This window comes from Quercus suber, unplaced genomic scaffold (assembly GCF_002906115.3).
Source record: "Quercus suber isolate HL8 unplaced genomic scaffold, Cork oak 2.0 scaffold_858, whole genome shotgun sequence".
Classification (NCBI taxonomy): Eukaryota; Viridiplantae; Streptophyta; class Magnoliopsida; order Fagales; family Fagaceae; genus Quercus; species Quercus suber.
Genome location: NW_027070288.1, coordinates 157,875 through 181,855, shown reverse-complemented (window position 1 = coordinate 181,855; position 23,981 = coordinate 157,875). Strand labels below are relative to the sequence as shown.

The window sequence follows — 23,981 nt, the reverse complement described above, 5'->3', positions numbered from 1 at the left end:
AAAGGGAAAGAGTGATCAACCTAGCAATAGACTTAAGAGATGTTAGTGTTTGAGCAATGTCCCTTAGTGAAAGGAGAGACACCTTAGTGTTCCAATTGTTTCTCTAACGAGATCGCTATTTCTAGATTTTAATGTGGTTCTCCTAAGTTAATACACATTGTGTTGAGTTAAATAATTAGGGCTCGTTTGGTTTGGCCATGACTCAGTTTTCATAACTTAATACTCATAACTTGTAATTCAAACTCAAAACCCATAACTCATAACCCAAACCTCACTTTATCTTAAAAACTCCAAAATTATTGTTTGGTCACATAACTCACTTTTTGCCACCATAACTCATATTTCAGAAACTGAAAACACCAAAATTCTGTTTTCAGTTTCTATCATCCATCACTCAAATTTTTGAGTTTTGAGTGACGGAAACATAGCTAAAAAACCAAGCCAAACAAAATTTTTTCGGTGGGACTCACACGTTTTGGAAACTTAGTGATAAAAACTTAGTGATATCACTCAAAATCATGGTAATCCAAACAAGCCCTTATCGACTACAATTAATCTTTACCGTTAGGCCAAAATACTAATGAGTTTCTTTTTGGTATAGGCAAGATTGAACACGTCCTTTTTTTGGCAACAAAATACTTTAACAAGTGATATTTCTAGTTGTTAAATTGACATATCACCTCAACAAATCCTCTTGGTAAAAGTCCCTGCAACTTTTGTCACCAAAGGGCTCTGCTGAGGGGGTTTATGAATGTAAATTTTCAATTGTGAAAGAGCATATCAGAGTTTGCCTTAACTAAATACATCACATGGATAAAGAAATAGCTGCATTTCAGATCAAGGCTAGTTTGTGACATTGCAAAGCCTCAGTTAATATGTTTATATACGATTCATGAATATCCAGATCAAGGTTTGATGGACTTATACATTAAGGCTCTAAATACGTATCCTTGACATATGGTCCTTCCCTTTGTCAACTAGGAAATCTCTCTTGATTTTTGCTTATACTGCCTGTTCCCAGAAAAAAGAATGCGCAGTTAGAACAAAACTGAAACTATATATAAACAGAACATGATGTGATCTGCCATCTACCTCATAAGTAACAATCAAAAGGATATTAAACAAAGACACTACAAAGATGTAGATAATGGAAGAGCAGAGTAAAGCATTACTTTCTACTTTTAGGTATCACTCAACTGACTCAAGTTCAAATGTATCAAACGCTATTTTGGGGCCCTGGAAATATGTTATATTAGCCCTCTAATGTGTAGAATATCTGCATGTATAGATCATTCTTACAAATAATGTCATAATTACCTTTTCATTTTTATATTATCAACGATGCTTTGAAGCCCAAGGACATATTTCACATTAAAATGAACATTTTTCGAAGGTAATCCTATCTACGACTCTCCATTGTTCTTCTCTGCATGTACTCAAGTACACAACACTCCTATGGACACATCCCAATGAACATAAAACTATGCCCCAGCCACAGAACCTGTGAGAGTCGCTGAACTTAACACCATGTTTGTCCCATAGGAGGTCCTATTTTCAGTCTCTTAATCATCAGTCAGATTGTCTAATATTAGTTACATTCTTTAAAATTCTACCATTTTGTTATTGATAGATTATTCTCAATTAAAAAAGGTACAAACAAAAAATATGATTTAACCCTATTACAGTGGCCTCGTAAGCACGAATGCAAGACTCTAAAGATAATCAGGTGATAAGTTACCTAACACAACAGGATTTCTTTCTCAGTCCTTGTACTTCATGGATTCTTTCTCAAACCCTACTGTAGGAAATTGCTTTGCATATGCCTCAACCTCATGGCGGAGCTTTGTGATCTCAGATTGGAAGTGAGGAGCAGACTGTACAGCCAAGAAGTCCTTCAACTTTGTTCCTGGTTTTTACACCACAATTAACCCTATATAAGCAGGATTCAAGCGCCTAGATTTTCCCCACACCAACCATTACAAACACAAGCACGTGTACATGTCCATATGACTGGTGATCAGACAAACACAAGACCAAGAAGCATGAACTTTAAATATCAAAGATACCTTTGGTTTCTGCCTTGATCTTGACCGCCAACTTCACAGAAGCGTCAAAGAATTCTGCTACCTTAGCAAAATCCTCTTCAACAAATCCCCTAGAAGTAAGAGCCGGGGTTCCTGAAGTTCACAAGAATTCATCAGGTTAAGTCATTAAGCAATAATTAAAGAAGTACAATCTGATAAATGAAAAGCCTTTACCCATCCTGATGCCACCAGGAACCATGGCAGATACATCTCCAGGAACAGTATTTTTGTTGGCTGCAATGTGAACAGATTCCAAGACCTTTTCAACTCTGGAGCCATCAATACCCTGTACACAGAGAAATTAATAACAGTTGGGTTAATTATTCATCCTACGTCTATCTGAGAGAGTTGACGTTTTTAATGCATTCTGCCAGGACACTTGGTATTGTCTTTTAACCAAAATTCAGTAGCAGATTAATTTCAAAGTTGTTGTCTAATGTAAAGCACAACTAATTGGTAGTGTTGGTGATTTCATAAGACACAAATTTTAGTATCGAAGCTTCTCTAGAAAAGTCAAGAGATTAAAAAGAAAAAGAAAAAAAAAGGTTGCCTTGGTTACCTTGTTCTTTAAATTCACCAAAACAAGGTGGTTCTCAGTACCACCAGAAACTATTTCATAACCCTTCTCAACCAGAGTCTGCAAAATTTCAACAATAAAATAATAGAAGCAAATTAATTAGACCCATCCATTGATGAGAGAACATCATATTAATTACAAAATCCAATGTAAGTCAACAAGGTAAAGTTGTATTTACAAAATTTTGATTCAAGCATAAGTTTTGCTATATCTCATAAATATTATACCTGTGCAAATCTTGAGCAATTGCTGAGAACTTGCTCTTGATAGGCTCTGTATTCTGGAGTTGTAGCCTACATCCAGACAGATTAAGAAAATAAGAAGTGTGATTTTGAAAATATTGAAAAGAGCCCGAGTGATGGACAAACTAATTTTATATATATATTTTACCTCCCCTCCCAAAAAATAAAAGTGGGGTGGGATGGTCCTAAAAATTTCTTTTTAAGCACATCTATTAAAGTATTTTGATTTTTTTTTCCAACCAATTTGGCACTTCCACTCTCATTCTGCGAATCTCATAAAATGTACCATAAGTTTCAGGCAAAACACTATTCATGCAATAATGCCTTTGCACCAGCATGTATAAACTGCCCCATCAAACAATATGAACCTAGTACCATTTAGAATGTGCAATAAAGGGAAAAAAAAAGAAAAAAAGAAGAAGAAGAAATACCAGAACTCACTTTGTTGGGAACTTCAACATTCAAAACCAATTTAATGTCCACTATAGTATACATTACTATGAAACAACCTCTTTTGGGGGTGTGGTCACAATGCAACCCAAAAAACCTCAATTCTAATAAAAATTGTAAGTGGTGTGGATTCCTTTCTGCTGCAAATAATTGGAACAAAATCTACTATTATGGAAATAATTAAATGATGACAATCTTATTAGCTGCCAACCTGTTTCAATGCAACTGCTAAACCAGAAATTGTGTGGTTATGTGGGCCACCTTGAAGTCCAGGAAATACAGCCTGATTTATTTTGTCTTCATAATCATATAATACCTTCAGGAAAAGCAAAAAGTATAAACTTTTGATTTATTTCATAAAATTTATCACAATATTAGGGGAAAAGTAAATTATAATAAGTAAAAAATGGGGTCGACATGGCAAGAACAAATATACCTCTTTCCCTTGTTTGTTAATCTCTTTTACCCCCTTCCTGAAGAAAATCATTGCTCCACGTGGGCCACGAAGTGACTTGTGAGTTGTGGTGGTCACTACATCCGCATACTCAAAAGGAGATGGGATGACACCAGCTGCCACCAGCCCGCTAATGTGTGCCATATCTGCTAACAATATAGCTTTCTGTTTGTCACAGACCTATCAAATAGCAAAAAAATGTTACCTTGGATTCTCAAGACAATCATTAGCTAAAAACCATATACACTAATGCACTTGACTTGTGAGTTGTGGTGGTCACTACATCCGCATACTCAAAAGGAGATGGGATGACACCAGCTGCCACCAGCCCGCTAATGTGTGCCATATCTGCTAACAATATAGCTTTCTGTTTGTCACAGACCTATCAAATAGCAAACAAATGTTACCTTGGATTCTCAAGAAATTCATTAGCTAAAAACCATATACACTAATGCACGATAATTTCTTGATAGAGATCAATATATTACCTTACGAATACGTGCATAATCATATAGCCGTGCATAAGCACTAGCACCAGCTACTATCAACTTTGGTCTGAATAGTGTGGCACTTTTCTCCAACTGTGATTCGCATCTTTTCATGTTACACAATCATGTTAGACTTACACATGGATATGGGGGGTTTGAAAATAAATAAGGTAGTTGGGCTGCAATGCTACCTGGTCATAGTCAATATAGCCAGTGCTCTCATCCAATCGATATGGCATTGTCTCAAAATATATAGAGACTGCAGATATATTTTTGGTGTCAGTCTGCACAGCAGCAAAAGAAACAATGTAAGGTTATAAGACAAGCCAAAAATAGTGTCACAAACAAGGAGAGTTAATCAAAAGTTGTTACAAGAAAAAAGAAATGTTACCGAAATTTGGGGAAATGATGCCTACTGACCTTCACCGAATTCATTTATATGAAAGCTGTTAATACCTGATATCCAAAGGATAGATGCCCACTATGATTCGATCATGTGCCATGATTCGATCATGAGGTTTTAACAACCCAGTGTAAACTTGAAAATTGGCTGAAGATAGAGGCTGCACGTTCACTACAACGACAAAGGTGATATGAATTTAGGAGAACTTGTTAGCCATCACATACTAAGAAAAGTCAAGCCCATTAAACTTCCTATTAAGCAACCTTCCAAATAAATAACACATCTCCATTTGCCACCAAACCTAAAATTTAGTAAGTTAACTTCTTATCATGTCCGTGAGACATAAGAACGGGTAATTTCATGTAAAATGCCATCCCTAAACATAGTTACAGCTAACCATTTATTAATTTTATTCAGAAAGGTTTTTAGACAAATTTCATGCGCATGTATCGCACATATATATTTACCTCCCCATTTTGCTGGATCCAATCGAAATGCTTCCAGAGCACGCTTCTGGCATAAGGATTGTGCCATGTCAATGTACCTGACAGTGTTAGTCATGACAGATCCAACTGCTTGCATTACAGAGACAGAAGTGAAGTTCTCTGAGGGAATGAGTTGTAGCCCCTTTACCAACACAACAATGAATTCCAATAAGATGATATTAGATTACACAATATACTGTAATTACACATTTGTGCAATAGCAAAACCCCTAATCCTTCATCTATCACCTAGAGTATGAAAGAAAATAAAAAATTTAATTTTATTCTTAAATTTGTCCATAAACCTAATACATCTATGCGGCTTGGTTCATTCTCAAAAAAATAAAAATAAAATATGCGGCTTAGTTGAATTTGGTTTTTCACACTACTTTACAAGTGAAAATAAATAAATTCTAAACTATGTTCTCACATAAAGGGTACAAAAAACTAAGAATTTATTAACTTTTTAAATGAACTAGCTGCGAATCCGCGCGTTGCGCGTGACAATCATTTCTATGGTGGTTTTAGTTTTTTATTTTATTTTTACAATCATTTTTATGGCTTAGTAATTTTTATTTATTATAGGAACAATCATAAAAGTAATATAAGAACTGTGGGGCCAGAAAATCAGGCAGCCTTGGCCCATCTCAAACCAGGCCCAAAAGCCCATGCCGAGGATGCATATGGGGTCCGAGGATGAAAGTATGGTGTCTAGCCCCCAAGGAACATATCCGAGGATGACCCCGTCCTCGGACATCCGAGACCTCATAAGTACATGAGCACCACTCCACCAAAGAGGGGGCTTCTTGAATATCCGAGGAGGAAAGGGCAAGCGCCACGCGTCGGCGACGGGAGCACGGTGAAGGAGCAAGTCTAAGGCGAGTTGTCACCTCCACATTAAATGCCCTCAACTAACGTCCTGGCCGCATTAATGAGGATAGGACTCCTGAACAGTGCTGTCTTGGGTGCTGCAACCCACAGGAGGAATGAGAATGCGGCTGATGGGATAAGCTCTCAAGTGGTGGCCTGGCTGATTAACGAATGTAGGGTTAGGATCAGTTGAGAGAGGTGTATATAATGTAAGGAGTCTCTTTTGAAAGGGGGACAAAAAATCTGCATTAAGAAGTACTGTAGCAACTTGTGTTCTCTCAACCCTTGTAATCAATCTTCAAAGAAATAATAAGAATTCCAAGCTCCGGAAGACAAGACCGAGGAGCATCATTGTGTATCCCAATTCATGTTTAGGTTGTTAAGCTCACATGCAACCATGCAGGGCAGTTGCATTCTTAACTAGTGCCTAGTTCTTGAGCCCACTCTCTATAAATTCATTGAAGGGCAAGTTGGGCTTGGGTCCACTCTCTCAACCCGTAGAAGTGTCCAAACCTAGTCCCTACAAGAACAATTATATATCATAAATATAAATTTTGTTGTACCAAAATGAAAACAATACAATTTTCTCAGAAATTCAAAAGGCAAGTTAACAAAAATATTCATTTTTTAATAAAATTTATTTATAACATTTTGTGAATCATTAAAAATAATATAAAATTTAGAAATTATTATTTTAGTTTTAAAAAAACTTTCTCAAACCTTATTTTTTTTTCTGCCTACAATTTAAAACACCGAAAAATGTAACTAAGAAAATTAATAAACTTAACAATGATTAATTGGACCAATTAAGAAAAAAAATTTGTTGTGGATAATCTATTAAGGTTATTTTCTTTGCAAAAATTGTAATTTCATCCACCCAAAACATATTATCAAATAAACAATTATGAACAAAATTTAAGAATTAAATTTCTATATATGCATTGTTATAAAATAATAATAACAATTAAAGTAAAATTGCAAAAACTAAAATTTGTCACCCATTTGATTATTTTTGTTTGGCTAACCTTTACTTTTCTTTAAATAAATGGCATTATAGAGTACTTGTAATATAACTATTAAGTGTACTTTGTCCACCACAAAGGACTAAAAAATAAACAAAAATTAGTAAAGTCTTGTAGTTTAACATTTAAATTAAGCACTATAAAAAATCATGTCGTGTAATAGAATAAATACCAAATTATCCAAATCATGCTATATAATAGAATAATATTATAATTTTATATGCTATATTTAATTCTTTATAACGCAGTAGAATAATATTTAACAATCAAAGAGAACAAAAAAATAAAATAAATAAAAATAAAAACTAAACTAAATCGCATTAACCTAAAGTGGAGTTTTAAAGAATATAAAAGATTATCAACCTAAAGAAGAGAAACAAGAAAAATAAAAATAAAAATCCACTAAAAAATTGAGAGAGAGAGAGAGAGAGAGAGAGAGAGAGAGAGAGAGAACCTTTTCTTTGTGAGGGAAAATTATGCATAAAATGGAAGAGATAGTAACAGATTTATGGTAATAGGTTGTGAATAAGAAGAGACAAAAATAAAAGAAGATGAAGGGAAAAATGAAGAATGATATTAATGTAAAAGGTAATGGATAGTGGAAAGATGAAAAGGTAAGGGAGGGAGAAAAGTTGGAGAAGTAGTGGAGAAATGAAAAGGTAGGGGAAGGAAAAATGTTGGAGAAGTGTAAAAATTTGAAAATAAATAAATGTTAAAAACAATTATAGGAAAATTAAAAGAAAAAAAAAATGACGTGAACGCTGATGTGACTCAACTAGAATATAATAATAATAAATGCTACGCTTTAGTTTTTAAATATATAGATTATACAAAAACAATAAAAAGTTTCCCTCCACACACACACACACACACACACACAAACACAAAAGTTAGGTATTGTGTTGGCAAATCCATGACAATGTAGTTCTTGATTGAGTTGTAACATTGTAAATCAAGTTCAAGACCAAGTCTAAGATTCAGCTCAAGATAAAGGCAGTTATGGTTTTTTCTTGATTCTCTCTCAATCGACTTGTAAATAAGAGGCTGTTTGGCCACCTTTTTTTGGTCACTCAATTTCCATTACTCATCACTCATCACTTAATTTTTTACACCTGTTTGGCACCATCACTCACTTTCCATCACTCAATATTTTTCACACTATTTGTGGGTCCCATAACTATCACTGGTGCAACTTTTTTTTTTTTTTGGGTACCCAGAAACCTGAACTCACTGAAGAAGAAAAAAAAAAAAACCCAGGAGAAGACCGAACCGAATAAAAAAAAAAAAAAGAAGGAGAAGACCGAACCTAGTGAAAGAAGAAAGGAAAAAAAAAAGTTCAGATAGAAGACCGAACCCACTGAAGAAAAAAAAAAGAAAAAAAAAAGAGGAAACCCAGAGGAGTGGAGAAGACCGAACCCAGGAGGAAAGGAAAAAAAAAAAGTTGAAAAGGTGGCTGAAGTTATGACAGTAGGTTCCCTTTGTATGTTTAATTACAAAAATGTCATTGAGTTATGAGAATTGGAAACTGAAAACAGTCAAAAGTTGTTTTCAGTTTCCATAACTCATAACTCAAAAAGTAGAGAATTGAGTATTGGAAACAGAGTTATGGAAATAGAGTATTGGTGCAGGCAAATGAGTATTTTACTATGAGTCTCACCATTTTTGAGAATTGAGTTATGAAAACTGAGAATTGAGTCATGAAAATTGCCCATCCAAATAGCCTCTAAGCCTCTTTCAATCAAGGATCGGGAAACCTAAGTCTCATCAAGCTGACAAGCCCATTAAGTCAGTTGTTAAGTGGGACTTTGTGCCGTACATGCTAAACTATGTATGTAAGAGCACATAATAGTTTATGAAAATAGAGGTTTAGACAGCTTGTGCCGTGTGCTACAAAAGAGAAAACCTTAAACCTAATTTCATCAATATGTGAGTTCACAATTCAAACCTCATGAGGAAGCTTTTGTTTGGTGATACAGTGTTTTACCTATTGTACAATAGAGGAGTTTTCAAGGTGGTCATTGAAGTCACAGATGCATTTCTTGCTAAAGATTCCAGATTAGAAGAGTCCAAGTAGTTTGGAGCAGCGTGGGGTCACATATGTAAGTACCACTGCCAAGGGTAGCAATCAGTTGTATAAATTTCAATTCTATTTGGTTGGTGATTACGTTTTTTCCATTAGAATTGTCCATTGGTTTTTCAGTCCGTAAACAACTTGCCTGTGTTGTTTATTTTACTGCACTTTACATTATTTGGTGATTCGTTTACCGGAGTTTGAATTAAAATCAACCTCAAATGTATGAGTTGTTTGGAATAATTACTCCTAATCAAACTAACAAATGCGCACAGTATGTCCAAAGATTAACAGAGAATGAGAAAGTATACCTTCCATTGTCTAGCTTTCTCATGCTCTATAGTGTTCGCAATCTCGGGATCAACAGCCTCCAAGGGAGAATTCAATTGCTTCGGCGACTGTATTAAAAAAAAAAAAAAAAAAAAAAAAAAAAACAGAGCAAAGTAGGAAATGCAGTGAACACGTACATCTGTAGTAAAACATAAATAAAAGTACATATATAATAAAGCTATGGTGGAGAGGAACTGGAGATTAAAAAAATTAGTTGCTAACCCATGTGATGCACGAAAAAACTATTAACTCTGAGAAAAAAAAAATCCAACAAAGAGTAAATAGAAATTCTGAATAAAAAATAATAATAATTGAAATTAATCCAAACAAATAATTAATCAACCAAAAATATAGCTTTTAATAAGAAAACTAAAAACCACATGAACCTAAATAAAAAGCATTTGAGGTGAAGAATTAAGATCAACATACTGAGACACAAATACCAAAACCCCAAGACTTAAAACTTTAAAATTTATAGAATTTCCAAATTCTCCTTCAGAACCAAACCAAATTTAACAAATTTATATATAACATACCAAATAAAAATTTATCGTTGCTTAGGCTGGAAGACATAGGTTACATCTTTGATTTTTTTTTTCCCAAAAAAAAAAAAAAAAAGAGATACTTTATCTGTCATATACAACATAAAAAAAATAATTAGTAGAAATTTCAACCCAAAAACCAAACCCACGATTATCAACGTGAGTCTCTTTTTTTTTTTCAACGTTAGTCTTTTTTTTTTTAGTCTATCATAATTTTTGTTTTTATATAGATTATTAATGTTTGAGTTTGAGTTTAAATTAGACTTGTTAAAGAATTAGAGTTTCACTCATTGTTAAGTTTTGATTAAACAAAAATAATCTTATTTTAATAAAATTGATAATGATGAGTTTGAGTTTAAGTTGGACTTATTAGAGAGATAAAGTTTCACTTTTGGTTAAGTTTGAACTAAAAATAATAATTTTATTTAAATATTGTGTTGATGTGGAAAATTGTGAGAGTTTCAGAAGTTTCGGTTATATATATATATATATATAGACTAGCTGTGAACCCGCGCATTGCATGTGATAATTATTTTTATGGTGGTTTTATTAATTTTATTTTTTTTACAATTTAAACTAATTTAATAAAGAGTAATGTATTTCATAATCATATTTTTATTTATTACAGGAACAATTATAAATGTAATATGGAGCAATTATAAATCATAAATATAAATATTGTCATATCAAAATGAGAACTATTAGGACATATGTGATTCACTTGTTAGAAACATATGTCACTATTTTATGTAATTGGCTAATCCTTTGACAAAACACACTTTACTTATATTTGGGTAGATTTAGGATGTATTTAATACTTCATGAAATTTTGTTTCAAGATTAAGTGTTGAAGCCATACAAGTCTATCTAAGATTCAAGTCTGAAAGTGTCTATCATTAAAACTCGACAGCTAGCATCTATCGAGCTTGAAGAGCTGTTCTAGACTCGTGGCTCGATAGCTGCTCGACAGATGGCTATCTGTCAAGGTTTAAGAAAAACAGATTTTCAGTTATGTTTTAGCACTAGTCCTTGATTATGTGTTTGGGCTTTCTTTTCTCACAACTTTAAACATATAAAAAATTATTTTAAGGACCGTCAAAGTAGACACAAGTTGCACAAGTATTGAGCAAAGTTTGTTCAAACAAAATGTGATTGGAGACAGAGTTTTGCCCTAGTTTATCTTTTTTGTGAAGAAGTTGCTGTGTTTATGCACCGTAGAGTTTTGTGATTAAGCATCTTCTTGATCTTTATCGTCTGGATGAATTGAAGAATTTGTAGCCAACAACTTTCTCTAGTTGGTGATTAAAGTCGCGTACTAGGATCTGCATATTAGGTTAGTCATGTACTAGAAGTCGTGCATTAAAAGGAGAGATTGTTACTACAGAACAAGTCTAATTGGGTATTGGTGTAAAGGTTCAACTGTTGGTTGGTATAAGGTACTGAGATTTCTTTACTTGTAACTACTTGTTGTGATAATAGTGGATTCTCAGGAGTAGTGACCTTAAAATCACCTGGTAAGATTTTTCCCGTATTAGTTTTCCCCATTTGTAAACAAATCACCGTTTCAATTTATTTTCTACTGCATACTTAGTTTAATTAATGATTTGTTTGTACTACCACGTGTTTGTATGTTAATTTGATTAATTAATTAAACTTCACTAATTAATCAATTAATTCATCACAAGGGGACAATACGTTTTTGGTCTATCAAGTGGTATTAGAGCAGGCATACTCTGGTTAGGGTTAGTCTTTGTTGTGTTGATCCATTGACCCCTGTTTGTCATGAATAGAGGATAGTCTTTGACTATACCTCCTTTATTTGATGGCACTAACTATACATACTGAAAAGTACACATGAGAGCTTTCTTGTAGTCTTTAGATGAGCAAGTGTGGCAAGCTATTGAGATAGGCTAAACCAAGCCGAAGGAAGCACATGCCAATTGGGATGATGCTAAGATCAAGGCAGCAAACTTCAACAGCAGAGCATTAAATGCTTTATTCAGTGTGGTCACTAATGAGGAATTCAAGAAGATATCTTCTACTGAAACTACTAAGGAGGCATGAACCATTCTCCAGACAAACTATGAAGGAACCAAAGCTGTCAAAGATTCAAAGTTTCAGAGGCTCACTACAAGCTTTGAAGAAATCAAAATGGAGGAGGATGAGTCGTTTGATGAGTTCTATGCCAAGGTCAAGGATATAGTGAACTCAGTTTTCAATCTTGGAAAAACAATTCTGAACCGAAGATTGTGAGAAAAGTGCTCAGATCTCTACCCATGAAATTCCATGCCAAGATTACGGCAATCGAAAAATCAAAGGATATTGACAAGATCCCTTTGACAGAGCTGGTTGGTAATTGCAAACCTACGAGCTAGGGTTAACAAGGATTGGTAAGTTAGGTTAGGGCAAGAGCATGACATTGAAGGCCAAGAGCAGTGATACTGATGAGTTTTCAGATGATAAGGATTTTAAGATGAAGTCCTATATCACCCGGCAATTCAAGAAGTTTATGAAGAATGCAAATGGGAAGGGTTTCGACAAGAACCATAGGCAATCTAGTTCCTCACAGTTCAAAAGCCAAGATAAAGGAAAGAAGGATACTAGGGATGGCAGTTAGTATACTATCCTTCAGGACTAAAGTGTTTTAGGTGTCAAGGCTTTGAACATATGAAACAGGAGTGTCCTACATATCTGAAGAGCATTGAGGAGAGTAAGGCACTTGCTACTATCGTGAGCAACACTAAGCCTGAGGATGATTCCAACAATGAGGATGATGGAATCTTAAATGCCTTCACTATCACTATCAATCCAACTGATGGGATTGTTGGAGATATGAATGAAGAAGAGGAATTGGTGGAGTCCAAGTTTGAGAAGATGGATGAACAAGATGACATCCACACAGCCTATGCAAAGTTGTACAAGGTCTTAGAAAAACATGAGAAGATGTATAGGTTGACCACTAAAAAGCTTAGTGATGTGGAGCTTGAGCATGAAGAGCTTTCCACAAAGTTTGATGAATCTAATCAGACTATTGGAGTACTGAGGTTTGAGAACAACTATTTGGTTGAGAAGATTAAGAAGCTTGAGGTAGAACTGTTCCAAGTCAGAGCTCAGCTGGAAAGGACTTCAAGTGCGAAGCTTGACGAGATGCTCAGCATTCAAAAAAATTTTTCAGATCGAACCGATTTAGGGTATGATTTTTCTTCTCCAAGTATTGCTTCTATTAGTTCTACTCTTTTTGTTTCTCCTGCTAATAATGTTGAAATTGAGAACAATAATGTTAAAAATGATTTAGCTAGTAAGAATATAGACAAGAGCAAATCTATCTTAGGAGCAGCCCCTAAGTAGGATAAGAAAGAAGCTAAAAAACCCTAGGGGTAAAAAGGTTAACTCTTAAAAGCCTAAACAAAAGAAGTAGCATCTCTGTCGTCATTGTGGAGCAGCCAATCATACTCGACCTAATTGCTACAAGTGGCTAGCAACTCACCAGTGCAACGGCATGATAGCATCTGGAAGCCAGAATTAGTTTCAATCCTTTCTTACTCCCCTTGAAGATCTTCTCAAAGCCTTTATGTTCCTTTCGAACTTGAACGGTTTCAATTCTTCCCCATCACTGCCAGATTAAGGATTTGCTAGACGGAAAGGTTCTTCCAAGGTGTGAAGGAAAAGGGCTTCAAGTGATTCTATCACTTTCTTCTCTCTCTTCGTGTTTTTGTTTTTGCATAACATGTTTTTGTTCGATTAGTTTTCAGTTTTGTTTTATTTTTTTTTTCATATGAAAATAAAAAAAAAAATTGAAAAATCAGAAAAATACAAAAACAGTGTGTTTTGTGTACATTGGTACTTGTGTACCTTGGATGGCCATTGAAACAAAGTTTTCTAAACTTTGTATCTCTTGTAGCTTAGATGATCATCTTTATACACAACTAAGCAAGTGAGCTTTGTAGCTTATGTTTGTGATGAGTAAAATTAAGTAATCTTTTATACTTAACACTCGTATCACTCTTTTTGATGGAAATGACTAAAAAATTCTAAAAGAAAGGCATAAATAACCATCTCACTACTGTTGCTCGTCAATCGTGAAATGACATTTGTATGCTTCGTCATAGCAAAAGCGCAATGTTAATAACATTTGTATGTTTCGGCATAGTAAAAGTGGAATGTCAAAAACTTAACATCATTGAATATTTCTTTTCTTTCTCTTATATGTCCATGCATGATTTGCTTAAAAAGAAAAATATGCAAAGAAAAATCAAAAGCAAAAAGATCAAAATGTTTTTAAATATGATTGCAAGCGTGTATTCTAAGAGATGTGGGAGTTATAGAATGTACCTCGAAGGTGATAGTCCCCATCAAACAGTTATGATAGTCTCATATCTCAAATTATCATAACATGTATATACTTATGCAATCTTGCAATGTTTTTCACACATAACACGGAATATTCTTTCCTATTCTTGATACATGTGTAGGTACAATGTGATTTAACCATCACAAGGTTTACATGTGTTAATGTATACTTATTAAACTGTCTTGACTTGTATTTGAAATATAAAATTGGTTAGACTTGTTTAGTGTGTGTGTATGTGTGTTTTTGGGATCCATGTGCTTAAAAGTGTTGTTGAGAGATGATTTTGAGAGCTTAAAATGTTGATTGAATTATTGGTTGAGTTGCATGCTTGATTGCATTCATGTCTATGTTTTTCCCTTCTTGAAAAACTGTTTTTAAGCAATCTCGACACCTCCTCGACACCTGGCTATGTATCAAGCTTTTCAACTTTTTCTTATCGCAATCTCGATAGTTTCTTGACAGTTAGGTTGATATATCGAGAAAATTTCTGTCTCCTTGATAGCTTCTCGATAACTAGTGGATCGATCGAGCTTCTTTTATTTTTTCTGTTGAATTGTTCCATGACAGATCCTCGACAGCTGCATCTGTTGACGTCTAGTTGCTTAACACCTTCCTCGACACCTCTATCTGTCGAGATTTACTGAACTCTTATATATATGTTCAGCACGATCCGTTTCTCACTTTTCTCAATCTCTCTCTCGACTGATCCATCTTTTCACCTCCCAAACACTCTTTTCTCTCTCCAAACCTTCAACCCACGTGATTTTCAAACTCTCCTTGCTTCAAATCACTTGGTATGATTTCTTTTCTTTTCATTCTTCATGCATTTAGATCTAGGTTTTGGGGTTTTTGAAAATTTTTGGGGTTTTTGAAAATTTTTGGGGTATTTTTAAATTGTTGAGTTTTTGTTGAAATTTTAGGATGAGTTTTTGCTTAAATGAGTTTAAAATCTCATCCATTGCATTACATAAGCATTATAACCGTATTATCATCCATTTAGATGTGTGCAAATTGATTATGTGTTGGTAGGATTGGATTGGGTTAAGCCCATGATGCTTTTTATATTGCATGTCACATGTTCATGCATTTCCCATGCGTACGTCCTTTCTTTTCAATATACTTGCTATGTTTGAACTATGTTGGCACTTTTCTGATTGTCTTTCTCTCTCTCACGTTTGCATTAGTTGTGTCTATGGCACCTAAACGTAAGTCTACTTCATCCTGGAACCCTCTTCATTTTGGAACATCCAATTCCTCTGATCCTACGCCATCACATATTTGGTTTTGTGATGAGGATGCCTGTAAGGCCTTTTCAAAGAACTTTTCTAGACGAGGCATTCATTCTAAACGCCGAGTCATTTTAGCAGACTTCGCCGACATTGACCTACCCATTATCATTCACAGTCGGGGTTGGGAGTTACTGTGTGATGTCCCGGCCACTTGTCCATCTGTGCTGATCCAGGAGTTTTACTCCAACATGCATGGATTTGATTTTTCAATACCTCTCTTTTATACTTGTGTTCGAGGTACGCGTATTGTTGTCACACCGTAGCTTGTTGCGGATGTGCTCCGTGTCCCTAGGGTAGAGTTTCTTGACTATCCTGGTTGTGAGCATTTGAGGATTGTGTCCAAAGATGAGCTCAAATCTAGTTTTTGTGAACGCCCTTCTAATTGGGGTAAGCGTCAATTCACTTACTGTTCAGACTTTGCAAAAGGTTCTCGGTTTTTGAACATGGTTATGACTTTTGTTTTTTACCCTTTCTCTCATTATAACTCTATCACAGAGCCTTGTGCTCGATTTTTGTTATCCCTTCTTGAGCACCTTTCCACAGATTTTCCTTCTCACTTTATTTTTTCTATCTTAGATGTCTATAGGGATACGGTGTCCCGTGATAGGCTCATCTTCCCCTCTGCTATCACGAGGATCTTACGCCATTTTTCTATTCCCTTTCCTACGTCCAATCACTTTACCCATATTTGTGCTATAGATGCCGCTACCGTTAAACCTAGCGAGGCACAGTTTAGGTCAAGTCAGTCTGGGTTTGCAGCTCCTCCCTCTCGTTCGGCTCCATCTCGATCTACTCCATTCACATCTGCTCCTTCTTCTTCTACGAGCGATGTGACTCTAGGAGACATCATGATGTAGCTTCAGCACATGGATGCTCGTCTTGATACACTCTCTACTGAGTTGTATTAGGTGAGCATCCGTGTTGGCCGTATTACTCGACGGTAAGTAATCATGGGTGGCTTCGTTGATTCTCTTCCACGTACTCTAGAGGCTTCTGATGCTGAGGATGATGATGATGCTACTGCTTCTTAGGATGATGGTGATGAAGATGCTAGCTCTTCCGATACTGATGAGATGTCTACTTGACACTCTTACCCTTTGTCACTCATGACAAAAAGGGGGAGTAATTTTGTATATGAGAGTAGTCATACTTAGGGAGAAAGTTAGTATAGGACCATTTTGGTAGAGGGAATGTTGATATTTGAGGGATGTAGTGACGATTATATGTATTTTTTTTCTTTTCTCTATTTTAGATACATTTATTCTTGTACTCTAGTTCTTGTAACCATTATTGACATACATTATACTTATTTTTTTATATGTTGATGTATATTTCTTTCACCTACCCTTATATGTGTTGTTTCTTTTCTCTCTTTATGCACATGCTTCTTATTAAGTGTATGCAATCTATTATTTCTATTTCTTACAAAGATGCCTTGATGAGTTTTGTTTAAAGTGTTTCAGAAATACAGGTTGTCAAAGTATACTTGCCATAAACTCTTTTCTTGTAAAGTTTTTCAAGAGTTTGTATTAGGAGAGATTTTATTATATTCAACAAGTGAATATGAGTTAAGTGATTTATGACTTCTCTCATATGATCATTTGTTTATTATGGTTTTGTCATGGATTGTTAAAGGGGGAGATTGTTAGGACATATGTGATTCACTTGTTAGGAACATATGTCACTATTTTATGTAATTGCCATAAACTGGATGAATTGAAAAACTTTGCAGCCAACAACCTTCTCTAGTTGGTGATTAAAGTCACGTACTGGAATTCGCGCATTTGATTAGTCACGTATTGGGAGCCGTGCATTAAAAGGAGAGATTGTCACTACAGAAGTTCCTGTGTTTGTGCACCGTAAGGTTTTGTGACCAAGCATCTTTTTGATCTTCATCATCTAGATGAATTGAAGAACTTTACAGCCAACAACCTTTTTTAATTGGTAATTGAAGTCACCACTGGGATCCACGCATTTGGTTAGTCACGTACTGGGAGCCGTGCATTAAAAGGAGAGATTGTCACTACAGAACAAGTCCAATTAGGTATTAGGGTAAGCGTTCAACTGTAGATTGGTATAAGGTACTGAGATTCCTTTACTTGTAACTGCTTATTGTGATAATAGTGGATTATCGGGAATGGTGACCTTAAAATCATCTGGGGGGATACTTCCCGTGTTGGTTTTCCCCATTCGTAAACAAATCACTGTGTCAATTTATTTTCCGCTGCATACTTAGTTTAATTGGTGATTTGTTTGTCCTACCACGCATTTGCATGTTAATTTGATTAATTAATTAAACTTGACTAATTAATCAATTAATTCATCACAAAAGATCAATACGTTTTTGGCTTATCAAGAACAATATAATTTTTCTCACAAATTAAAAAGGCAAGTTAATAAAAATATTCATTTTTAAATAAAAGTTATTTATAATTGTGGGGCCCGTGGGCCTGATAGCCTCAGCCCATCGTGTAGTAGGCCCAAGGCCCACGCCGAAGAAGGATGACCATCCGAGGCTAAATTAGGGAGAGACTCTTTTTTGGATCCACGTCGAGGACCTCTTTGTCCTCGGCATACTAAGGATAATTTTGGAAAGGGACAAGCCCAGAGCAAGCTGTTACCTCCACACTTAATACGTTCACCTAACCCCTCTGGCTGTATTAATAGGGATGTAACCCCTTAGCAGGGCGACGTTGATCAGGATGAACCACTTGAGTGCTGATAAGGCCTCTGATGGGACGGACGATCAGAAGAAAGGCAAATGGATGATCAACAGATGGAAGAACGAGATAGGACAATGAAGACTATATAAAAGGAGCGAGTAAAGTAAAAGGAGGGGGGAAAAAAAGAAAGAAGAAAAGGCCTCCTCGGCCATGGGCCGAGGAGCATCCCCCAGTTGTAAATAGTTCTAAGTATTTTTTTTTTTTATAAAAGAAAAGAGTTCATGCTTCGTGAACGCCGGCCAGCGCCTAAACCTTCGATCCACTCTCTACAAATTTATTGTTTGGGCTTATTGGGCTGAAAACCCATTCATACTCTGGGTCCAATCCAAGTTGAGTCCTCACAATTGGCGCCGTCTGTGGGGAGGATTAGTGCGCTGGCCGGCGCACCAGGCGATTGTTCTAAGTGGTCGTTTTACAGTAGGTTGGCGACGTATAAAAAAAAAAATCGCAGGAAAGTGGAAGATTCGACAGCAAAGAGAGAAAGCTTGATATTATTTCATAAATAGAAAAGTACAAAATACAATCAGAGGCTCAGGCAGGCGTGTTTTACAAACAAATTTACAAGCTAATTCTACAATCAGAGGCCCAGGTGGACTCGTCCTAGAACTAGCTAGAGGGAAGTGTCAACCTGTTACCTTATTGGCATCAAGAGAATGGGAGAACTTGACAATAAGAGGGCGGAAGGGGGATGAGGCTGGCTCGCTTCAAGGCCACCAACAACTCCTTTCTCGGAGCGGCGGAGCTTGAACAAAGCAAGGAGCAGATGCAGGGGCTTTGGGACACCCTCCCCCGTGATGTTCCCTTGATTCTCTCCAATCCTCACGAGCGTTGGCCGTTGGAGACGGCAACACTCGAGCACCGCCCGTGACATGAATTCGCACGTCTCCTCCGTCGGGGGTGCGCTCCGAGGAGAGATATTAGGTACTTCAACGACATCCCTTCGGGCCACTGTGCATGGCGCCATCGGGGTTACGCCTAGACTCTGCCGCACCAGAAGCCCAATGGGGGCTGCGGCCACAATGGCTCTTGGCACGGATGTCCTCACACCCGCCCAAAGCCGCCCCATAGCTACCAACTCCAGTCACAATTCTGGCGGGGTTGTTAAAGGGGCTTGGGAAGCTGAAAGGGTGTGTTCTTTCTGTTTGTGTTAGGAGGTTCATGGAGTATGGAGAAACCATCCCCCCGGAAAGCCTTATATAGAGGATGAGGGTTGGTGAGAATTAATCCACGCAAAATTCAAAAAGATAGTTATCAGCAGGGCTAATAATAAAGCTCTTAAATTCCAAGGGGGCCGTAGACCGTTGGACTTGTGTTAATTCACGAGGACATTAATGAAGGCGCGTCTCGCATACCGAAGCGTCAAGCGCGGAACACGAACGGCCAAGGCACGCTTCGTAAATGAAAAAGATAGGGGCTCGAGCTGGAGGCAAGATAAACGCCACGTGTAAGATCATAATCCGACCCAAGGAAGAATCGTCTCCAGTAAAGCGGTCTGAGGACAAACCCCTACTTACAGAAAAATAGAAGTGATAGACAGAACTAAGGCATTGCATGGTCCTCGGACTCAAGCCTATGGGAAAACTAATCACACCATTATATCTGGGTACTAGACAGAACTAAGGTATTGCATGGTCCTCGGACTCAAACCTATGGGGAAACTAGATACTTATAGAAAAATAGAAGTGATAGATAGAACCAAGGCATTGCATGGTCCTCGGACTCAAGCCTATGGGAAAACTAATCACACCATTATATCTGAGTACTAGACAGAACCAAGGTATTGCATGGTCCTCAGACTCAAACCTATGGGGAAACTAGATACTTACAGAAAAATAGAAGTGATAGACAGAACCAAGGCATTGCATGGTCCTTGGACTCAAGCCTATGGGAAAACTAATCACACCATTATATTTGGGTACTAGACAGAACCAAGGTATTGCATGGTCCTCGGACTCAAACCTATGGGGAAACTAGATACTTATAGAAAAATAGAAGTGATAGACAGAACCAAGGCATTGCATGGTCCTCGGACTCAAGCCTATGGGAAAACTAATCACACCATTATATCTGGGTACTAGACAGAACCAAGGTATTGCATGGTCCTCGGACTCAAACCTATGGGGAAACTAGATACTTACAGCAAAATAGAAGTGATAGACAGAACCAAGGCATTGCATGGTCCTCGGACTCAAGCCTATGGGAAAACTAATCACACCATTATATCTGGGTACTAGACAGAACCAAGGTATTGTATAGTCCTTGGACTCAAACCTATGGGGAAACTATATACTTACAGAAAAATAGAAGTGATAGATAGAACCAAGGCATTGCATGGTCCTCGGAATCAAGCCTATGGGAAAACTAATCACACCATTATATCTGGGTACTAGACAGAACCAAGGTATTGTATGGTCCTTGGACTCAAACCTATGGGGAAACTAGATACTTACAGAAAAATATAAGTGATAGACAGAACCAAGGCATTGCATGGTCCTCGGACTCAAGCCTATGGGAAAACTAATCACACCATTATATCTGGGTACTAGACAGGACCAAGGTATTGTATGGTCCTCGGACTCAAACCTATGGGGAAACTAGATACTTACAGAAAAATAGAAGTGATAGACAGAACCAAGGCATTGCATGGTCCTCGGACTCAAGCCTATGGGAAAACTAATCACACTATTATATTTGGGTACTGGACAGAACCAAGGTATTGTATGGTCCTCGGACTCAAACATATGAGGAAATTAGATACTTACAGAAAAATAGAAGTGATGGACAGAACCAAGGTATTGCATGGTCCAAGGACTCGAACCTATGGAGAAAATAACTATCTATAGAAAAACCAAAGCGTTACCTAGAGTCAAGCTATAATACGGTCCTTAGATTTATATTTGAAGGATGACAGGTGATCTCATGAGACTAACTCCAAAATAGAATACAAGTATTGAGCAGAATATTAGAGTAAAGCAAGTAAAAGAAAATATCCATAGTTGGAAGCAAAGTATTGAGCATTCAGTTCAAACAGAAAATATACAGTCTCCTTACAACGCCACCGAGGCAAGAAACAAAATGAAATAAAAGAAAAAATAACCAGAACTATCCTATGTCATACGCCAGTCTCCCTAACTCAGTAGGCAAATTAACTCGATAAGCAGATCAAAAGGCTTTAGCCAATGCCTAAGGGCCTTGTCTCGGAGGGTCCGCGGGTATGGCCGAGGAGTCTGCAGGAGGTCTCGCCATGTCTTGGGGCATTTCCTGACCCTCGGTTCTAACTCCCCCCAACATTCTCTGGGGTTCAACCTCCTCAGTTGGTTTGTCAGCTGAAGATGTATCCTCGGCGATCTTATTGTGGCTCTCACTCGCTGGTAATGCGGACCCTTCCTTGGGAGCAGCAGGGGCAGTCTCGCGAATTGCAATGGGGTAGTATACCCTGTCCTCCCTCCTAAGGTCAGATGAGGCATCAACCCTTGCTTGGTTGAGGGCTTCATGCCAGGTCTCAGAACAAAAATGCCTGCACACTACAGGAACTTGAGCCCGAAGGGTGGCTTCAGTTTTAGCCACCCCATCTGCGAAAGCCTCATCCTCCGCCTGTTCTACAGAGCGCTCAGTGTCTATTTTTGCAAATACCGCCTCATCTTTGGCTCTCACAGCCTCGTCCCTGGCATACTCGGCAATACCTTTCTCATGGACTGCCTTGGCCAACTTTTCCTTCAAGTAGGCAATGTCCTCTTTGGCAGCTTGTAGGTGGCCCTCAACGTCTTGCAAGCGATTGGTCTGATCCTCAGCTTGCTTCCTAGCCGCGGCTAAGTCGGAGGCAGCAGTGTCCCTGGACTTTGTCATCTCTTCCAGATTCTCGGTCGCCTTTTTTAGGTCAGCCTCAGATCTCTTGAGGGTACTGGCAGCTTTCAAGAACTTGTCACGCTTTTGCGCTAAGGCCCTGCTCTGACCATCGACCTCCTCGTCCAACCTGAAAAGAGCCTGGATAGCCTGCCAATAAAAACAAGTAACTCCGTAAAGAGAAGGGAAGGTACTAAGTAACAAAGTTCAAATAAAGTAAATAGGTACCAAGAGACCCACCATGCCTAGATATTTTTTAAGGTCAAGGACAACCTCTGGCCCACTCATATTTCCTAGCTCGGCCATGTCAGTGGGAAGAAAAAGAGACTTCTCCAAGGCATCGGCTACGAGAGCCCCCTCAACTCCTTGAGATTCCCGTATTCGATGCGTCATCCATCAGGGGTTGATCATGGAGCATGGCAGCGGGCAGCCAGGCTTGGGCCTCAGACTGCTGGAAGATCTTCCTACCTTTGCGTTGACCGCCAAACTTCAGTACCTTTGGAGGCCTGCGGAATCCACCCTCCTCGGGCGGGGAATGGGATTTGCTCCCATCCATTGGCTCCTTACCCTTGGAAGGTCTCTTTCTTTTTAGGTCATAAGACTCGGTCTGAGGGTCTGATACTGTAGGGGTAGAGGATGACCTAATTTGTACAGTTAAAATTTGGGGCGGAGGTGTTGAGAGCTTGGGCTGCGACTCTTTCGGTGCACCCTTCTTGGAGCCGCCTTCAAGCAGGTCAAGAAGATTGGTTTGGGGCTGTCTTTTTAAACCCATCTCGACCTGAGTACCAACTCTTAGGGACCGGAGATCGGCTTCGGACAGATGAGGGTCTCCTAGATCACCAGAAGGATCCTCGGACTGATCAGCTAGGTTGAACACACTATATTCGTCCTCAGAAGAGCTCAGTTCAACCACCTCCCCTGCCTTCTTAGATTGTCCTTCCTCGGTCTCCGTTACTTGGTGGGATGAGGAGGGACCTGCTAGCGGAATGCCTTCAGGTATGTGAGATCCCTCAGAAAATGCAAAACCATCCTCCACCACGGTAATCTGCCTAAGTCGGGGGTTACAAGCTCTAATTACGTGCTTCGGGACTGGAAATGATTTCTGGGCTGGGTCGCATCCGAGGATTTTGTGAGCAGCTCTAACCTGGTTATCAGTTTCGTTCAGGAAAAGTTCCTTCCTAAGAACGGTTTTCAAATCCGCTTTGTTGACCAGGTGAAAATGACGTGCGAAGGCGTGCGGATCTGCGAAAAGAAAAGCAAAACTCCTGTGGTTAATCAATCAAAGCAGATATGCAAAAAAAAAAAAATAAATAAATAAACAAAAATACTGAAACCTAGATTGTCTCCTACTTCGGATACCCTACCTGGCTCCCCCTCTACTGTTGGGCAGTGAAGACCGTTGTGCCACTCCCCCGACACTATGAGGAAATCTTGAGTCAACCCCTTATTGGAATCAGGAAGGCACTGGATAAGTCGGACCCTGTCGTCCCTCGTCTTCATATAGTATGTCTTACCCCTCAAGTGATGAAGGTTGTAGCACCAATTTACATCGTGGTGAGTCAGTCTCAGCCCCATTTTCTCATTCAAGGTATCTACATACCCTAATATCCTAAATACATTCACGGCGCACTGGGTAGGAGCCAGGCGGAAATGCCTAAGGTAGCTGATAGTCACTGACCTCATAGGGATTCTCATCCCTCCCTCTACAAAAGCGACTATCGGGATCACGACTTCACCCTCTCTCCTCTTAATGTACCA

The 23,981-nt window shown here is 37.9% G+C and overlaps 1 pseudogene; it reads right to left on the bottom strand.

Annotated features, from left to right (window-relative positions):
* Window positions 1-810: 810 nt before the first annotated feature.
* The window catches only part of LOC111992081 (serine hydroxymethyltransferase, mitochondrial-like), a 33,488-nt pseudogene continuing 10,317 nt past the window's right edge, over window positions 811-23,981 (bottom strand).